The following is a 14,114-nucleotide window of genomic DNA, read 5'->3' on the forward strand; positions in this document are numbered from 1 at the left end:
ATAAAAGATCTTTCTGTGATTTATGTCACAGAGTGTTCTGTCTACATTTTCCTCTAAGAGTTTTATAGTATCTGGCCTTACATTTAGGTCTTTAATCCATTTTGAGTTTATTTTTGTGTGTGGTGTTAGGGAGTGTTCTAATTTCATTCTTTTACATGTAGCTGTCCAGTTTTCCCAGCACCACTTATTGAAGAGGCTGTCTTTTCTCCACTGTATATTCTTGCCTCCTTTATCAAAGATTAGTTGACCATAGGTGTGTGGGTTTACCTCTGGACTTTCTGTCCTCTTCCATTGATCTATATTTCTGTTTTTGTGCCGGTACCATATTGTCTTGATTACTGTAGCTTTGTAGTATAGTCTGAAGTCAGGGAGTCTGATTCCTCCAGCTCTGTTTTTTTCCCTTAAGACTGCTTTGGGTATTCGGGATCTTCTTTATTTCCATACAAATTGGGAAATTTTTTGTTCTAGCTCTGTGAAAAATGCCATTGGTAGTTTTTTTTTTTTTTTTTTTTTGACTGTGTTGGGTCTTCTTTGCTGCGCTCTGGCTTTCTCTAGTTGCAGAGAGCAGGGGCTACTCTTTGTTGTGGTGCACAGGCTTCTCAATGCAGTGGCTTCGCTTGTTGTGGAGCACGGGCTCTAGGCGTGTGGGCTTCAGTAGTTGTGGCACTTGGACTCTAGAGTGCAGGCTCAGTAATTGTGGTGCACGGGTTTACTTGTTCCACAGCATGTGGGATCTTCCTAGACTAGGGCTCGAACCTGTGTCCCCTGCATTGGCAGACAGATTCTTAACCACTGTGCCACCAGGGAAGCCCTGCCATTGGTAGTTTGACAGGGATTACATTGAATCTGTAGATTGCTTTGGGTAGTATAGTCATTTTCATAATGTTGATTCTTCCAGTCCAAGAATATGGTATATCTCTCCATCTGTTTGTATCATCTTTAATTTCTTTCATCAGTGTCTTATAGTTTTCTGCATACAGGTTTTTTGTCTCCTTAGGTAGGTTTATTCCTAGGTTTTTTATTCTTTGTGTTGCATTGGTAAATGGGAGTTCTTCCTTAATTTCTCTTTCAGACTTTTTGTTGTTAGTGTACAGGAATGGAAGAGATTTCTGTGCCTCAATTTTGTATCCTGCAACTTTACCAGATTCATTGATTAGCTCTAGTAGTTTTTTGGTGGCATCTTTAGGATTCTCTATGTATAGTATCATGTCATTTGCAAATAGTGACAGCTTTACTTCTTCTTTTCCAATTTGGATTCCTTGTATTTCTTTTTCTTCTCTGATTGCCATGGCTAAAACTTCTAAAACTATGTTGAATAATAGTGGTGAGAGTGGGTAACCTTGTCTTCTTCCTGATCTTAGAGGAAATGCTTTTAGTTTTTCACCACTGAGAACGATGTTGGCTGTGGGTCTGTCATATATGGCCTTTATTATGTTGAGGTAGGTTCCATCTATGCCTACTTTCTGGAGAGTTTTGATCATAAATCAGTGTTGAATTTTGTCGAAAGTTTTTTCTGCATCTATTGAGATGATCATATGGTTTTTCCCCTTCAGTTTGTTAATATGGTGTATCACATTGATTGATTTGCATATATTGAAGAATCCTTGCATTCCTGGGATAAACCCCACTTGATCATGGTGTATGATCCTTTTAATGTGCTATTGGATTCTGTTTGCTAGTATTTCGTTGAGGATTTTTGCATCTATATACATCAGTGATATTGGCCTGTAGTTTTCTTTCTTTGTGACGTCTTTGTCTCGTTTTGGTATCAGGGTGATGGTGTCCTTGTAGAATGAATTTGGGAGTATTCCTCCCTCTGCTATATTTTGGAAGAGTTTGAGAAGGATAGGTGTTAGCTCTTCTCCAAATGTTTGATAGAATTCACCTGTGAAGCCATCTGGTCCTGGGCTTTTATTTGTTGGAAGATTTTAAATCACTGTTTCAATTTCAATGTTTGTGATTAGTCTGTTTATATTTTCTATTCTTCCTGGTTCAGTCTCGGAAGGTTGTGCTTTTCTAAGAATTTGTCCATTTCTTCCAGGTTATCCATTTTATTGGCATATAGTTGCTTGTAGTAATCTCTCATGGTCCTTTGTATTTCTGCAGTGTCAGTTGTTACTTCTCCTTTTTCATTTCTAATTCTGTTCATTTGAGTGTTCTCCATTTTTTTCTTGATGAGTCTGGCTAGTGGTTTATCAATTTTGTTTATCTTTTCAGAGAACCAGCTTTTATTTTTATTGCTCTTTGCTATTGTTTCCTTCATTTCTTTTTCATTGATTTCTGATCTGATCTTTATGATTTCTTTCCTTCTGCTAACTTTGGGTTTTTTTGTTGTTGTTGTTGTTCTCTTTCTCTAATTGCTTTAGGTGTAAGGTTAGGTTGTTTATTTGAGATTTTTCTTGTTTCTTAAGGTAGGACTGTATTGCTATAAACTTCCCTCTTAGAACTGCTTTTGCTGCATCCCATAGCTTTTGGGTCATCGTGTTTTCATTGTCATTTGTTTGTACTTTATTTTTTGATTTCCTCTTTGATTTCTTAAGTGATCTCTTGGTTATTTTGTAGTGTATTGTTTAGCCTCCATGTGTTTGTATTTTTTACAGTTTTTTTTTCCTGTAATTGATATCTAGTCTCATTGTGCTGTGGTTAGAAAAGATACTTGATATGTTTTTAGTTTTCTTGAATTTACCAAGGCTTGATTTCTGACCCATGTTATGGTCTGTCCTGGAGAATGTTCCACGAGCATTTGAGAAGAAAGTGTATTCTGTTGTTTTTGGATGGAAGGTCGTATAAAAATCCATTAAGTCCATCTTGTCTAATGTGTCATTTAAAGCTTGTGTTTTCTTATTTATTTTCATTTTGGATGATGTGTCCATTGGTGAAAGTGGGGTGTTAAAGTCCCCTATCATCATTTTGTAACTGTTGATTTCCCCTCTTATGGCTGTTGGCATTTGCCTTATGTATTGAGGTGCTCCTGTGTTGGGTGCATAAATATTTAAAATTGTTATATCTTCTTCTTGGATTGATCCTTTGATCATTATATAGTGTCCTTTTTTGTCTCTTATAATAGTTTTTATTTTAAAGTCCATTTTGTCTGATATGAGAGTTGCTACTCCAGCTTTCTTTTGATTTCCACTTGCATTGAATATCTTTTTCTATCTCCTCACTTTCAGTCTGTATGTGTCCTTAGATATGAAGTGGGTCACTTGTAGACAGCATATATACAGGTCTTGTTTGTTTTTTTTTTTTTTGGTGGTACGCGGGTCTCTCACTGTTGTGGCCTCTCCCATTGCGGAGCACAGGCTCTGGACACGCAGGCTCAGCGGGCCTGGCTCACGGGCCTAGCTGCTCCACGGCATGTGGGATCTTCCCAGACCGGGGCACGAACCCGTGTCCCCTGCATCAGCAGGCGGACTCTCAACCACTGCACCACCTGGGAAGCCTGGGTCTTGTTTTTGTATCCATTCAGCTAGTCTGTATTTTGGTTGGAACATTTAATCCATTTACATTTAAGGGAATTATTGATATGTATGTTCCTATTCCCATTTTCTTAATTGTTTTGGGTTTGTTATTGTAGGTTTTTTCCTTCTCTTGTGTTTCCTGCCTAGAAAAGTTCCTTTAGCATTTGTTGTAAAGCCATTTGGTTGTGCTGACTTCTCTTAGCTTTTGCTTGTCTGTAAAGTTTTAATTTCTCCATCAAGTCTGAATGAGATCCTTGCTGGTTAGAGTAATCTTGGTTGTAGGTTTTTCCCTTTCATTGCTTTAAATATATCCTGCCACTCCCTTCTGGCTTGCAGAGTTTCTGCTGAAATATCAGCTGTTAACCTTATAGGGGTTCCCTTGTATATTATTTTTTGCTTTTCCCTTGCTGCTTTTAATATATATATTTTTGTATTTAATTTGTATTTAATTTTTGATAGTTTGATTAATATGTGTCTTGGCGTGTTTCTCATGAAAGATTTTTTTTTTTTTTTTGTGGTACGCGGGCCTCTCACTGTTGCGGAGCACAGGCTCCAGATGCGTAGGTTCAGCAGCCATGGCTCACGGGCCCAGCTGCTCCGCGGCATGTGGGATCTTCCCAGACTGGGGCACGACCCATGTCCCCTGCATCGTCAGGCGGACTCTCAACCACTGCGCCACCAGGGAAACCCCTCAGGAAAGATTTTTACAATTGTCTTTTGAGCTAGTACTCTATGGTATTATGAAATTCCAATTAATTACCAAATGCTCAAACCCTCAGCAGTTAGAATGATATGGGGTGAGTGGTTTGGGTTAATTAAACAAAAATATTTGGATTCAAGTTTTATAGGTCTTATGTTGACTCTAATTTGGATGCATCCATTTTACTGTAGAAGAATTTGAAACCTGTTTCCTAAGTCCTGACTCCAACATTAACCCCCATTGTCTTTGAAAATAGCCTCTTTCCATTTTCCATCTTGTGTGATAGAGTGAGTGGTGAGGACAGCAAACCACAACTGCAGTTACCCCTTCCAACTCTAGCATTATATATATTTGGTTAATGAAAATCAGAAATGGAGTTTCACATTTCTAAAAGCACAATGCCATTTGATTATTTAATACATATTTAGTAGTCACCTTGAGGAGAGTAGAGAGGACAGGAATAGCTTTATTTTTAGTTCCTCTCCAAGTTGACCTCTCTTCAGCTTTATACACTTTTCTCTAGATTAGCACTGCCAACAGAACTTTCAGTGAGAAGGACGTGCTCCTTGTTTGTGTTGTCCAATATGGCAGCCCTTAGCCATATGTGTTATTAAGCACTTGCAATGTGGATAGTGAGACTGAGAAACCTAATTTTTCATTTTATTTAATTCTAAGTAATTTATATTTAAATAGTCACATGAGTCTAATGGCTACTGTAGTGGACAGCATGGTTCTAGAATCTCTTTCTCTCATTAAATTCTTTTTTTTCTCTTACCTCTCTCTCAGTTCCTTCTTAGTCTTCTTGAAGGGCTCCCCATATCTGCTTGATGTTCATAAATGGTGTTTCTAAAAATCGTATCCCTGGCTGCCTTTGATTCTCACTATTTCCCTTTAGCTCTTCCCTACGGGGCAACTTTTCTACATTTAGGTTTCAGTTTAAATGTTACTGTCTGATCACTCCGTCCAAACTAAGTCCCCCCCCATTATTTTCTATCACAACCCTTGTATCTCTTCTTCATTATACTTATCTTACAATGAAATTATATATATTTTTTGTTTTGTTGTTGCTTGTCTTCCACTAGAATGTAATCTTGTGCCCCTAGCACCTAGCATAGTGCCTGACACATATTAAGGACTTGATATTTGTTGAATAAATTAGTAAATGGGTGGTCTTATCCTTTCCCTTATTGATGATTCACTAATCCATATCTCCAGAGCAGATTGCAGTCTCTACTCCAAATTTTTATTTCACTGCCTAAGAATGAACTCATTATCTTCCCTAGACTTTTTTTTTTTAATTCCTTATTATGGTTAATGCTATCTGCCCAATTTTGCAATCAGAAACTTCTGCATTGCCTCTCTGCTGCTCATGTAGCACTTCTAATCATGTAACAGATGCAGTCAGTTTTACTTCAGAAATGTCTCTCAAATCATCCTAGCATTGTTGCTTTGGTTTAGGCCTGCAGAGTTGCACACTTGAACCTGCCAGGAATTCCTAACTAGGCTCTTCCTGACGGTCACTCACCCCTGCACTTTCTCCTTCATACGGCTTTCAGAGAAATTTTCTTAAAAAACAAATGTAATCATTCCATCCCCCTTCTTTTGAAAGCTCCCATTACTTCTTCACTACCTAAGGGATAAGATCCTCCTTAGCTTTTTCTGCACGTGAGGCCTTCATGATTTGGGTTCTGTGGATTCTTTCACCCTCAACCCTTGGCACATTAATTATGGCCCATACCTTCCTATCACACAGAACTTCCTGTGTGCCTGATAGCCAGGTCCTTCTTCAGGCCTTTTTCAAATGTTCTTCCTCTGTTTGGAATACCCATCTCCAGCTGAATGGCTTATCCTTCAACAATTCTCCCAGACAAACTTATCCATCTTCTGGGTAGTTTTCCCAAAGCATTTTGTTTTGGGGGCATTACAGCATTCATCACTTAAAATATATATGATTTGTCTGACTCTTCCACCAAGTAGAAATTCTTTAAGCACAAGAAGTATTTCTTGTTCAACTTCTTGAAGAATGATTTATTTCTCTGCAGTGGTTAAAAGCCTGGCTTTGGCTTCAGACACACACCTACATTTGAAACCCGGATTTCCACTTATTAACTATGAGATCTGTCAATTCACTTCATCTTGCTGAGCCTCGGTTTTCTTATCCTTAAAATGGGAATAGTGTGGTACTTAAACCACGTAGCTTTTTTAAGTATTAAATGAGATCAAATGGAATAATGAATGTAAATGCCCAGACCATACTAATAAATAAGTTGCTGGTAGCTCTTACTTTTCACTCAACAAATATTTATTGAGCACACACTATTTTCAGAGTACTGTGGTATAGTTGAAAACTATTATATAGACCTGGTCCTCAGAGAATTTATAATCTAGTGGAGGAAATATGACAAATACATAAAATTATACTTTGATACAAAATACAGTAGGTAATAACAGATATATAAAAAGTGCTATGAAGTTCTAGAATGGAGAAAAATCATTTCTGGATGTGGTCTAGGGAAGGTTTGATGAAGGACATTCCATTTAAATTATACATAAAAATATGGCTAGAATCACGTCACTCAGCATGATAGGTGCTGGGCAGGGGCAGATGCAGGTTTTGTGGGGGTCTGATGGTTTTACAATTTGGGCCCTTTTTAAAAAAAAGAATATAAAATCACGTGTATAACGTTATACACCTTGAGTTTCTTATTCACCCAGAGTGCTAGTACCTGACATCTAAAAAGTGCTTAATAAAGAAGAGCTCCCTTTCTCCTGGCTTCTGTGTGCCCAATACCCAGCAAAGTGCATGGCACAAGGTGTAGGACCTTGAAGTGGCCCATGTAATTGAGGGGCCCTAGAGTTTCAAGGCAAATTCACTTCTGGTGTCATGCTTGGTGCTGGGAATATAATTATGAACACAACTTAGTTCCTGACTTCATGGAGCTCTCATCTTAGTGGGACAGGAAGTATGTAGAAATAATTAATTATAATAATATTCATACATCCACAAACACTTGGGATAAGTTTTATAACCGGTAGGAGAGCACTGATCTGATACAGAGATGTGGGGATTAGGAGGATGTTTAGTGCATAAGGAAAAGCATGAATGAGGGGAAGTGAGAGAATACGTGGTTTTTGGAGAAAAGCAAGTATTCTTGCTTGACAGGAATATAGGGTCCTAGTAGGGCTGCAGTGGAGACCTGGAAGCAGAGGACAGACCTGGAAGATGTTCTTTGTTAGGTAAAGAGACTCAATTCTCAGTTCTCAGGAGAGCAGGGCAGAGTATTTGCATATACTTCCATTCATGTAACAAAAACTTACCCAGCAGCCACTGGGCCTTGGACGTACAAAGCTATGCAAGACACAGTCTCTGTCCCTGAGAGGTTTACACTCTGTGTTATGGGTTGAATATGTCCCCCCCAAAAGATATGCTGAAGTCCTAACTGTCAGTACCTCAGAATGTGACATTATTCAGAAAGAGGGTCATTGTGGATGTATTGGTTAGATTAAGATTAGGTTAATACTGGAGTAGGGTGGGCCACTTCTCCAGCCTGACTGGTCTTCTGAGAAGTAAACAGCCATGTGAAGACACAGAGACACACAGGAAGAATGTCATTTAAAGGTGAAGGAAGAGAGGAGAGTTGTGTGTGAACTGCAAGCCAAGGAATGCCCCAGCTTGTCAGTTAACCACCAGGAACTAGGAAGAATTCCCATACAGGTTTCAGAGGGAACATGGCTCTGCCACCACCTTAATTTCAGGCTTCTAGCCTCCAGTATTGTGAGACAATACATTTCTGTTGTTTTAAGCCACCCAATCTGAAGATCGGGAAGATCCCCCCCTTTCTTCATGACTGTTCGAATATTTGCTCTCCTTAGCTCTGTCTGACACTAGCTCTCGTAGGATTCCATTGCACCAGACTCATACGGACTATCATAATCTTCCTACTTTCTCTCTTTATTCATTTAACGAGTATCTGCTGAGAGTCCACTATACTTCAGGAAAGCTCTTCTGGGGCTAGGGCTACAACCATAAAGCAGACAGACTCTACCTCGCAGCAGTTGACAATATAGTGGTAGATCAGAAGGGTAAACTGGCAGTTATAAATCAGTAAGCTAAGATTGTAATCTTCTACAATGATGATAATTTCCTTGTATGTTTGTGTTTTCCACCTGACTCTGAGATTCTTGAGTGTCATAGTCACTTTGTGATTCAGTGTCTGACATCTAAAAAGTGCAGGCTCTCTTTTCTCTGCTCTTGTGTCCCCAATATCTGGGAAAATACCTGGCCCAAAGAACATGCTCAATGAATGACTATGGAGTAAAAATCTAGCAGACACCCATGTCTCCACGTGAATAAGCTGATCCTGAGAGCTGGTAGCGATAAAAGGCAGATTGCAACACTGGGAACAAAAAACAAAGGGAGGGTGGCTAAGGGATGAGAGGATTTGGTCTAGGAGGAGTGGAGATGAGGCACCCAAAACACGCCACATGTCCATTTGCTGAATTTGATTTCTGTTCTATGAAGGCTAACCTAGGAGTCTTCCCAAGCCTGAATTGCTACTGGAGATTATGTGTAAGAAATTCTAGTTGTCAGACAAGAAAGGGCTTCATGGGTGTGTCACAGGGTAAGCCCAATAGAGGGCAAGATGCTTTCTGGTATTTTACGTCTCTTCCCACCATCTTTCCCCTAAAATAATCCCTGTTTCCCCATTATCATTCCTTCTACAGGCGAAAGAAGTCCTACTCAAACAAACAAAAACAACAGCCACGTAAAAGCTCTAAGAATTTTGTCTCTTTCATCTTGGTACATCTACATCTACAGTAGGGTATTACAGGAGCTTAACTCACAAACCCTGTGTATGACTCACTATGGTGCCACACTGTAGCTCAATTTGATCTGGGTTTCCTGGTGCTTGGATGTGTCACTTAAGCCATAATCCTTACCGCTTAGTGCTAAAGTCATATATTTCTAGAAGAGCCAATGTACCTCATCTAAGTCTTAGGTGGAGGATAAAAGCAGACAAGACATGAGAAAGGGAAAAAAGAATAACCACAGGAATGAAGACTCTTGTTCATCCTCATCCTTCTCTGGAAAGACAGGAGTCCTTGGCTAGGATATTAGGAGCTGAATTTTGGTCTTAACTTCGGTGTGGCCTTGAAAAAAATCTTCTGCCTGTCTCTGGCCTCAGAATAGTTTCTCCAAATAGAAAGTAGATGGTTGGACATGACAATATTTTAGATATCTAATTCTCATATTAACCCCCTTTTCGCAAATTATGGATGGAAACTAAATAAGTTAAAATTAGGAGAATATTACAAGGCAGCTCCTCACAGAGATGTGTGTTTTCTTGACAGGCAAGCCCAGGTAATCATAATGATATCTCCTTCTGCAAAAATCACATGTATTATTAAATACAAGGCTTGACCTTTGAAAGCTGTGGCTCTATTCCATGCCAAAGATGAAAGATGTTGATGTAGCTTTTAGTATTTCCTTGTGGCCCAATCATCATTTGTTAGCATATGTACATATCTATACGTAGAGATACATAGAGAGATAGATATATACATATAGTGATCTGGCACTCCTATAGTTTTGTAAACTGTAGCACTCTCAACCCACTTAAATATTCCAGGAATTGTACAACAGGACTGGTAAGGGAATAAAACTACTACCATCAACCCTAGTCTTTTTCATTACTGAACATAATACCAATTTATTTTTTGGTTAGTGAGAAGAGCTTTAGTTTTTTTTTTTTTTTTTTTTTTTGCGGTATGCGGGCCTCTCACTGTTGTGGCCTCTCCCGTTGCGGAGCACAGGCTCCGGACGCACAGGCTCAGCGGCCATGGCTCACGGGCCTACCCGCTCCGCGGCATATGGGATCTTCCCGGACCGGGGCACGAACCCGCGTCCCCTGCATCAGCAGGTGGACTCTCAACCACTGTGCCACCAGGGAAGCCCGAGCTTTAGTTTTAATTATAATCACCAGTGTTTATTAAGAGCTATGAATATTTAATCCTTATATTGTCCTTATAGGTTAGGTATTGTTTTTCTCATTTAAAGATGAGAAAAGAAAGGTTAGGGTTCTTGTTCAAGGTTGAACAGTTAAAAGTGGTAGCAGCAGCATTCATACTCCTAATTGCCTGTAGAAGCCTTTGCTGCTTCCACTACCTTATACCTTGTATGATCAATTGGCTTATCTCCTCTAGTAAAAAAAAAAAAAAAAATGACTGGAAGTGGAGAAAATCAGTCACTCAGGGAAAGTGAATCCCTGATTCCTTAGGTCATAATAGGAGAAGGAACTTTAACAAATCATAATTTGTTAAACATAGTCCATGCTTGGGAGATCGCTTCATAACTACATGATAGGATAAAACCTAGCAGCCACCCTTAGGAGTTCTGCACCTAAAGCGGGGAGAAACTCCTGCACACGAAACAAGATAGAAACTACAAGCATTAAGTTGTGTGGCAGAAATTTAATCTGTTATTTCGGCAATCAGAAAGGCTCCTAGGGATACATATGTACAAGTTTCTTATAAACCCTTTTAATATAATGGTAATCAATGGAGACCCAGGGGTATGGAAAGAGCATCTGTGTGTGCATGTATGTGAGCTAGCACACAGTTGCACGGGCTCTGGACTTATTCTGTCATGTGTAAAATAAGGAGGTGATCTGAGGTGACACTTTACCCCAAAATATCCTTTTCACATCTGCGACTCTTTCTGAAAGTCTGCCATTGCATTTCTTTGGGTCTAGAAGGGCGTTTGAACCCTTGGTGTCACTTTCTAAATGGGCATACTCTCTCTTCTTCCTTTGCTTCTCTACTGTGTGCTGTGTTCTGTCTTCCACACTCTTGAGTATATCTCCCCAAGGGCACATGAGAGGTGCACAGGAAATGTCTGTTAAATGAACAATGAATGGAGGTTTCATTTGCTTGTTAATGGATTCCTGGTATGGAGGAAGAGGGATGAGGTTCTAGCACATCAGAAAGAAAAGGAGCAGATGAAATATAGGGAGAGAGGAGAGAGAGCGCTAATTCCTACTGTGAACCTACTGTGCTAGGATATTTACATATTTTTAAAAACTAAATTCTCAAAACAATCTTATGAAGTAGATATTAATCCCTTCTCTATAGATGAAAGAAACAGAGAAGTTTCAGTAACAGCTCAAGGTGATGCAGCTAGTAAGAGCCAGTTTTTAAATGAAGGTAGAGATAAATCAAAAGGCTGTGTTCTTTAAATTATACCAGGCTGCTCTACTGAGGAGAGGGACTTGAGGACAAGCAAGAATTTCAGAGGTGCAGGAAGAGCACTGTAAGGGGAGAGTTGTTTACAGATTTTAATATTATGCAACGTTGATATTGAAATGCACTTTTCCCATTAATGTGCATAATTAATGCTCCACCACAGGAGAATTCTCTATTTGCAAAAATTGAATAGGCTGTGAAAAGCATGGCTTTATTCTACACTTCCATGTAGCTTTTATAGACCTGGAGAAGGGAAAATTCCCAACTCTTGATACCAGCCCATGTGAGCATGAAAATTCCTCAGTCTGAAGAGGGTGCTCTCTTCCCTTTGGGTTTGGTTGTCACTTAATAAAAATCACTGAACCCACATCTGAATAGTGCTACTAGTTTCCTCCAAATTAGCTGTGTTTTCTTTCATCCTGAAATTACATAGATGTAAGCTGAGTGAATTTTTGCAGTTTTCAACATTCTGTCACTCTCATTAGACTGTGTGCCCCTCAAAGGCAGGAATTGGGCCTTTTTCTTCTTGATTTTCTCAGATGCCTCACTAGAGTGTCTGGCATATACTGGGCACCCAGAAAACACTAGTTGAATGAAAGAATGAATGAGAGATTCATTAGTCAGATCACTGATTGCATGAATGGATGGATAGTGCTTGTCTCCTATACAAGTCTTCTTGAGCAGTCTAATTTTTCCATGTAACAAGCAGGAACCTTTAAATGACTGTGATCCATCAGTCAAAGATTGCTGACCCACATCGTAAAAGCATACTTCAGTGGAGTAAACATTTACCAGGACTGGAAATCAGAGAGATTAAGTAAAGCAGAGAGATTACATAAAGGATAAAGACTACTGACTGTTTTTCTGTAATAGAGGGACATATGGCTTATGGCATAGGATATGGATATGCTCTTTCTTTAAACTCTTTTGTAACTGGCCAGGAGAAGGAAGTAAACAGAAATCCTAATGAAATTTGAGGGTGTCTGAGGGATTAGCAATACATGCAGAGAAAAACACCAGATTCAGTTTGGATATATAAAGATGGATGTTTCAAGAGGAGTAATCTAATGAAGGCTGACAAATGATACTCAAAGCAATCCTCTCATTTCCTGCTCTCCACAGCCATGCCACCTCCTGGGTCATAGGCGGGCAAGGTAAAAATATAACGAAAATCATTCTTTATAAGTGGTTCACATGTGATGTCCAGTAAATATTCATCAGATGAGAATGAGGATGTTTCTACTCACGTGATGATGAACAACCATAAACCCTCTGACCATGACTTCTGATTAGACACATGTTTGTGAATAACAGGACAGAGAAGGACCTACTCTGTCCATCAGACTAAAAGATGTGGTTGTATGTCTTTGACATTTCTGTTAAGACAAGATGGTCTAGTGGTGTGAGTATGGGGCTGGGAGATAGGCATATGGGTTACAGTCAAGGCTTTTCCCCTTCACAGATACACGATCTTGAAAAAGCCACTTACCTTCTGACACATCTGTAAACAGGATAAGTGATTCTTACTCAGCCTCCCTTTAAATAAATTTGTTATTGGGGCCAAATGGAGTGATGTCCTTGAGATGCCTTTGTAAATTGCATTGCACTATACAAACATAAGCCTAGTACCTTCAGGGTGAACAGCAAAAGAGAAGAATAAAAGGAAAAAGAAAGAAATGAATGGAGAATAAAAAGTGAAAGAAGAGGAGGAGGAGAAAGTTTCTAGGGAAAAGGGACGGGAGAGGGAGAAAAGACAGAAAATAGGGGCCAGGAAAAAGAGTTGGGAGAGTAGGAGAGTAGCGGGCAGCAGCAGCGAGGAAGGATCTCTACATTCTGGCACACAGATAAACAAGCAAACAAATACATCAAACAAACAAAAAAACAATGGAACAGCAGAACGGCTCAGAGATGGAATTTAGAGAATTACATCTTTGCACAGATCACACATTTCTGATAGGCACTGGAAATCTCCATCAAATGGCCTCTCTGGAGGAGACAGTCAACCATGAGTCAGCCTCCTCATTATAAACTTCTAAATAGCAAGCTCTACTGAATTCATGTTCTAGTCTGTGCTCAGCTCAGAAATACACTCAGACACATTCTTAATCATTGCTTGTGCAGCCGTTGATGATAGCCCTTTCTTTCTCTTTGCCTAGTTAATGCCTACTCATTGTTCAGAGGCTTCCAAGACCTCCCTGACCTTCCTGAGGAGGTCAGATCCCCTATTCCAGACACTCAGAGCAGCACAGGTCACTTTTTCATAGCACTCGGCCCACGTATAGGTTTGCATTTGTTTGTGCAATTATTTGATTAATGTCTGCTTCTTCCCACCAGACTGAGGGCCAGAGTTAGTGTCTGCATGGCTCATCATTATAATCCCAATTGAATTTATTGATTGGTTATTACAGACTCAAGTCAGCAAGGGCAGCCTTAATACTGGAAAGATGCTAAGAAAAGGACAGTATTCAAAGAGGGATAATAGTGCAAATAGAAAGAGCAGGTTGGAGCCAGAACAACAATTAGGAGTCTTGTGATTGATATAACTTTCTGACAGTTTGGGCAGCTAAATCCTGTCATGGAATAATGTTTCCTGTATTCATTTTTACTGGTCTAACAAACATACAACTGGGTGTTTTCTTGATTCCTCCTTCGTTCATTCAGTGTATTAACTAGCTTTCCAATGCCATATCAGTCAGTGTCATGGGTGATCATAT

At 39.5% G+C, this 14,114-nt stretch overlaps 1 protein-coding gene across 24 annotated transcripts in view; it reads right to left on the reverse strand.

Moving 5' to 3' along the window:
• Positions 1-14,114, reverse strand: part of DLG2 (discs large MAGUK scaffold protein 2) — a 2,011,757-nt gene that overhangs the window by 385,419 nt on the left and 1,612,224 nt on the right. The gene's annotated exons all lie outside the window — the stretch shown is intronic.

The sequence above is a fragment of the Pseudorca crassidens genome, chromosome 9, assembly GCF_039906515.1.
Source record: "Pseudorca crassidens isolate mPseCra1 chromosome 9, mPseCra1.hap1, whole genome shotgun sequence".
In the NCBI taxonomy this organism is placed as follows: Eukaryota; Metazoa; Chordata; class Mammalia; order Artiodactyla; family Delphinidae; genus Pseudorca; species Pseudorca crassidens.